The following is a 6,714-nucleotide window of genomic DNA, read 5'->3' on the forward strand; positions in this document are numbered from 1 at the left end:
GGTAAGATGGTAAGGTGTGTTTGTATCAAGACTCAGAATGAGAGCAAAGTTCGCTGTTTTGGTCTTAAGTCTGTTGAATGTACTTGTAGCCTATTTTCAACTGAACTTCAAATACACTGTTGTTTAAAGCAGTTGGTTCCCGTTAAGCAGGCCATGTAGCCATCTATCAGGTGCATCTGTATATGCCGCATGCCTGGTATCTAGGTGGAATTATGGTGGTGTGGAGTCAGAGCAGGTCATTTAGATTTCAGACTGGGAAACAGAGTTTACGCAGAGGGCAAAGCAAGCAGAGTGGCTTGTTGTGGGGACAAACCTGGCCGTTGAGGAAGCTGTAAGAAGAGAAAAGCTAGAACAGGGAGAGGGACATGGAGAGGCGTGGAAGACGAAACTTGGAGAAGTAGGTGGGGAACCTTCTGATTCCTCTCAAGCCCATTTCTGCTGTGCACAGCAACTAAACATTTCTGGACCACACACAAAAAAGCAAATACCTAAGAACTCAGACGGATTGTGAAGGAGACTCAGAACTTGGAAAAGCAGCCTCTGTGAGGATGCTTCCCTTCCCTTTTTCTTTCTGTTCCTCTTTTCTCTTACAGGTTTGCGCCAGGGGTCAGCCCCACTTATGGAGATGCACAGCAGTGGAGGTTTACTGTCCAAAGAGCCAGGAGAAGCCTCTCCTGTTGGCCAAAGAGCATGGAGTGGGGGGAATGGGAAAATCCTGAAGAGGGGAGAGCTGGAAAGGCGGACCCTCTCTCCCTGTGTGTGTGACTTTCCACATGTCCTGGGCTCACTCCTGAGCTGCTGTGCACAAGACAGACCCAAGGAACTCTGGAAAAGTCGACAAGAAATGAAAATGAGATCAAAACTACTGTTCGTAGAAAGTGACACAGGATTTGCAATCTGAGCCTAACTGGGTTGATTGCCTGCTTAAACAAACAAAATATTTCTCAGACAATTTTAGTAAGACCCCGAGTTGACACAGCCCAGTATCCAAAATTGCTTAAGTAGGAAGACCAGGATAATGTGACCAATTTCCAAGGAAAATGTCAAGCAAGAGATGCCAGCCTCGAGATAAACCAGATGTTAGAATTATCAGACATAAAAGCAACTGTTATAATTATGGCCCATGAGATGGAAGATAAACACACTTGAACAGAAAGATAGAAGTTCTCAGCAGAGAAATTGTAAAAAAGAATCACATGGAAATTCTATAGCAAAAGATACAATATCTGAACTTAAAAACGACTAGATGGGCAATAGAAAAATGGAAATGAAAGAGTCAGCAAACTTGAAAGTAAATTAGTAAGTGTCCAACTTTAATGATGCCTTTAAAGTCTTAAAGGTGGATGAGGCTTTGAAAAGCAAAATGTATCTGACTGTAATTAGCTACAGGGAGCCCCAATAAGGTATTAATCCGAGTACATTCTTGTGGCTTCCTGAGATACATACGAAGAAATTCCTGCTGTTTGTCAATTACGTTGAGTAAGGAATTCGCATTATCATAGGCCCAACTGTAATGATTATGCAAGTGTTCTACAGCGTCTTACACAGGCTTACTATGTAGAAAACATGTCACACATGTTCTGCGACTTACAATGTCCAAGGTGATGCATGCATTGACAAAGAAAGGCTTCCTAATCGGCTCCATTAAGTTGTGTACCTGCAGTCAAAGCAGTTTTGAAACATAGGAGTGTCATCACTAGGTAATTGCCAAGCTCATCATCAGAGTCAGCGCCTGGGAAATTGATTGGCTCGCCTGCTCATGTTAACTCTTTGATTCAGCTTTTGTAATAGGACCTCTCCCTAAATATAGATGTTATTACAGTGATGCTGTATGAAAATTGACCTATCTTGTAGGCACAATACATGCTTTTCAATTTTATAACAAAAAAAAAATGCTGTTAGTACTTAGGAATCTGTTATGAGAAATCATTAAGGTGAATTTGGAGTAAGATTGAACTGGTATATTATGTTTGGAAAAATGACTTCCTGCTGAAGGAAGAGAATTTCAAGGCTTTAGAATACCTCCCATTGTTACATTAGCACCGTATTGCTCTTAAGAGGTAGCGTAAATTCTTGTAATGCTGGTGATAATTCTGGATTTAAGAGTTTAACAAGTGTTGCCATTTAATTCTTATATGATAGGAAGCACAGTTATATCCATCTTATGCATGAGGAATCGAGGTATAGAAACGTTCAGTAACCTAGAAAAACTAGCCTAGAAAAACTAGTAAGTGGCAGAACCAGGAATGAAGTTCAGGTCAGCCTGATCGCCAAGCCTAAGCCACTAACCACGTGTTACATATGTTACTTCCTATAGCAACTAAAGGAGAAATTTCATGTTTCGTTTTTTTTTTTTTTTAAAGTTTATTTTGTGTGTGAGAGAGAACGAGCATGAGCAGGGGAGGGGCAAAGAGAGAGGGAGAGAATCCCAAGCAGGCTCCACACTGTCAGCGCAGAGCCTGATGCAGGGCTTGATCCCACGAACCACGAGATTACGACCTGAGCAGAAACCAAGAGTCGAATGCTTGACCGACTGAGCCACCCAGGTGCCGCTCAGGTTATTTTAAAAGGGCATAGCCTTCAAGCCGCAAAGGGTAGAATAGTAGTCAAAGCAGTGGTTCTCGCGTTTTTTGGTCTCAGGATTCTTCTATTTTGGCCGCAAAGAGGGTTTATTAAAAATATGGAACGCTTCACGAATTTGCGTGTCATCCTTGTGCAGGGGCCATGCTGATCTTTCTGTATCGTTCCAATTTTAGTATATGTGTTGCCAAAGCGAGCACAGTCTCAGGATTCTTTTAAACTCCTGAAATTTCTTGAGGACCTCAAAGAGCTTTTGTTTATGTGGGTTATTTATACTTACTGATATTTTCCTCTATTCGAAATTAAATCCGAGACATTATTACCTGAGAAATATTAATTAAAAATAACAATAAACTCAGTACGTATTAACATAAATAACATTTTTTAATGAAGATAATTATGCTTTCCAAAACAAAACTTTGGTGATGAGGATGGCTTCTTTGAAAAGAAAATACATTTCTTCCCCAAGTATCTATTAATGCTTGGCTTAATAGAAAACAGCTGGATTTTCACATATGCTTCTGCATTTAATCAGTTGTGATATGTTGTTTTGGTTGTAGTATATAAAGAAAATAGAGCTTCTGTACCCAGATATGTAGTTAGAAAGGGAGAAGTATTTTAAGAGCCTTTTCAGGTAGTTGTAGGTATTCTTACCTGATAATCATCAAACTCAAGTTGTCATTTTTAAAAAGGTTGTTGCAGTGTGGGATTGGGAAACCTCATCGAACTTTTGTGCTCTGTTTAATTCAAACCTGTTGCTTTATCTTGTTCTTTGAATGGTCTTTTACCCATGTATAATTTTGTAACATCATGCATGGATTATTTGGAACATATTGGCTCACTGATTTGTATAGATCTTCCAAATGTGGGCACATTTCATTGTAAATGTAAAAAAGGGAAAAGCACATATGCTAATATCATCTTGAGCTCAGCAGAAAAGTCTTTAAATACTGGGAAGCTACCAAGTTCATAGTAGCAGAAACAAGTTATTTAAAATATTTATTTTTACTTGAAAGCTTGAATTTTATCACCGAAAATACATACTGTTAATTGTTTTTCCAAAAGGGTCTCGGTATCCCACTGGGGCCATAGGCCACACTTTGAGGGTCACTGGCGTAAGAGCTTAGATTGGGGAGAAGCAAGTTGGAAAACATTTGTCTAAAGGTCCAAACAAATTAATTTTCAGGGTGCTGAAGGAACTTGAAGACGAGGTCTCAGAATCACTAGCAGTGGGGGAATGGGAGAGAGTTCAGACATGTAGGAATGAGAAAAGACTGCCTTGCCTCTCCAGAGGGATGTATTCTGGGTAACTCTGATTCCCAGAAAAAGACTATGGGATATTCCGTAGCAGGTAGCTTAAGATTACAAAATAATTCTGTGATTGCCAGATGTGGTGAAGGCTAGGAGGTCATCTCAAATATCGTTTTTTCTTTCTGATCATGTGACACAATGTGTCACATGGTATATACACTGAGCTATTTGAATAACTACATAAAGACAGTTGAAGAGTAATTTGTGTGGGTACTGCTTGTACAAAATGGCACATGTTGCTTTTGATCAGAAAATCAAACATAAAGAAATTATACATAATATAATTTCTCATAAAAGAAAATTTATAGAATACCTACCATATGCAAAATGTGGTGTTGGGAAAATGGCAGCTCTGAGGGGCACATATGAGGAAGTAGCATGGCATTATGGGAAGATCATAGCATTAGGAGTCGGGACACTTGAAAATGTGTTCATCCTGGTTTTCCACCAACTCAGTGGCTGCCCTTGGGCAAGTGACTTCGATTCTAGACCTACGCTTGATATCTGTCATATTAAAGAAGTTAAGGCCTCTGAAAGGGATGGAGTTGTGCTCTCTTATGCCATGGAGCGTAACCAGAGTTGACAAATGGGATTTTGGAGATGTCAGTTTGCCTTACGGTGGCTAACTTCCTATCTCCGTGAGGTCCATTACTGAAGCCACTAGCCTCACATGGCTATTGAGCACTCAAACTAGGACTAGTCTAAATTGCGATTTGCTCTCAGTGTAAGTTACACACCAGATTTTGAAGACTTCATATGAAAAATAGAATGTAAAATATCCCATCAGTAATTTTCATATTAATTTCATGTTACAAAAGATAAGTTTTGGATGCATTGGGCTATGTTAAAGTATTAAATTAATTTCATCGGTATTTTTAAAAAATACCTGGCTACTAGAGAGCTTAAAATTACATAGATGGCTCACGTTATATTTCTTTTAGACAGTGCTGTTCTAGCTAACAGAGTTTCCAACAAAAGAACAGTAACTTGAAGAAGAACATAAATTTACGTTTAATTTTACTTTTTGAGGTTTGCAAGCAGAACCCGGGTCACAGTTTTGAGAAGACAGCCTCACAGAAGACTGCGTGTGCTATGCAGCTGGGCTATACTGGGTTCTCCATCTGCACTTGGGTGAGTGCTAAGGTTCTTTCAGCTCTGCTCCCAGGATTTGTCAGTGATAGTAGGTGAGGGAAACGGCCCAAAGGAATGCCTGACGTAGGACACGGGGGACTTTCCTCCGTTCCCGGATTCAAGCAGAGAATGTTCAGTGTGTACTAATTGAGTGAATGAGAGCGTACAAAATGCGCGTGGGTATTTCAGGTAAAATGGATGATGGTTTAAGACTCAGGCTTTACATCAGCTCATTGCCAGCATTTTCTAGCTCTGTGGCCTTCCTTACCTATCCATTCGGTGCCCCAAGGTCTTGGTCTGTAAAATGCAGGGTCCGCAGGTGCAACTTTTCAGAGCATGCACTAGATTTCCCTGGACATGCGGCGAGCTACAAAACTTACTCTGCAGTGCTCTTGTGTGAGTCACAGCTTACGAGAGAAAACTACACACAACGACAAACCCTTTGTAAAACACTTTGCCTGTGAAGTTGGTAAGCGTGTTCTCACTTCCTTGTGTCCCCTAACCATCTGTGCAGCATGATTCTGAAAGGGCTCCACAGGGCTCGTCACTGAAGCAGACCTGCCGGGAGGCCCTTAACCACCCCATCTCCCCATCTCCTGGTGGGAGGTCCACTTGTGGGGAAGTGGACCCCTTAGGTGCAAAGAGAGCAGAGGCGCTCTCTCTCCAGTCCTGCACCTCCCATGCAGACCCGCCCCTGCCTGTCAAGTGTTGATCTCATGTGCCTGCCGTCTGACCCTTAGGATTCTGCAGCGGAGGCCTGGGTGATGAGTAGCGATTATTTTTGTAACCCAGGACTGCCCGCAATCACATCCTCCTTCCCTCCCCTCCACCCAGCTCTCTCCCCTTCCCCAAACCTTCTCCATCTGCCCATTCTGTCCCTCTCACCTTCCCCCCTTCTCTCCCTCAGACCTCCCTTGGCCTGATCTTTTACTGGAGAACCAAAGGCTCCCAACTTCTGTCCTTCTATCATCACCCAGCCCTCTCCCTCCTTCAGTCTGCCTCCCTGAGATGCAAAATGAAAAGTACTCTTCCTCTTGCTGAAGGCAGAATTTTCTACCATGTTCTTAGTCCTCTCTTCCCCAGGACCTAGACCATGTTTTATTGAATTACCTCTTTTTCATCTTGTTTTTTGACATTTCGATCTCCTTTGGTCATTTCTTAAAGAGTTTATTAAATATTCTTTTAAATATTCTTAAATCTTTTTTTTTTTTGCAAAGGAAGAAAAAAACCTTCCCTACCTTGCATTCTGTTTAGGTATCACTCTCCTCTATTTTTTTTTTTTATCAATTTTTAATTTTTTACTGAAGTATAGTTGATACACAATGTTACATTAGCTTCAGGTGTATAACATAGTGATTTGACATCTCTTTTTTATTTTTGATTTATTTATTTATTTAATTTTTTTTTTTCAACATTTATTTATTTTTGGGACAGAGAGAGACAGAGCATGAACGGGCGAGGGGCAGAGAGAGAGGGAGACACAGAATCCGAAACAGGCTCCAGGCTCTGAGCCATCAGCCCAGAGCCTGACGCGGGGCTCGAACTCATGGACCGCAAGATCGTGACCTGGCTGAAGTCGGACGCTTAACCGACTGCGCCACCCAGGCGCCCCGACATCTCTTTTTTAAAAAGCTTGTTTTATTTATTTATTTATTTATTTATTTATTTATTTATTTATTTATTTATTTATTT

At 41.0% G+C, this 6,714-nt stretch overlaps 1 long non-coding RNA gene and 1 other non-coding gene across 2 annotated transcripts in view; one reads left to right on the top strand and one right to left on the bottom strand.

Moving 5' to 3' along the window:
- Positions 1 to 2,674: 2,674 nt before the first annotated feature.
- On the bottom strand, positions 2,675 to 2,780 carry LOC121016612 (U6 spliceosomal RNA). The gene has a single exon (XR_005784381.1). It is a non-coding gene; the product is annotated as a U6 spliceosomal RNA (small nuclear RNA).
- Positions 2,781 to 2,987: 207 nt separating this feature from the next.
- Positions 2,988 to 6,714, top strand: part of LOC121016573 (uncharacterized) — a 21,836-nt gene continuing 18,109 nt past the window's right edge. The window contains exon 1 of the long non-coding RNA XR_005784363.1: positions 2,988 to 5,022. This is a non-coding gene — a long non-coding RNA (uncharacterized LOC121016573). The remainder of the gene's footprint in view (positions 5,023 to 6,714) is intronic.

Source organism: Herpailurus yagouaroundi, unplaced genomic scaffold, assembly GCF_014898765.1.
Source record: "Herpailurus yagouaroundi ecotype Mexico unplaced genomic scaffold, PumYag 211, whole genome shotgun sequence".
NCBI lineage: Eukaryota > Metazoa > Chordata > Mammalia > Carnivora > Felidae > Herpailurus > Herpailurus yagouaroundi.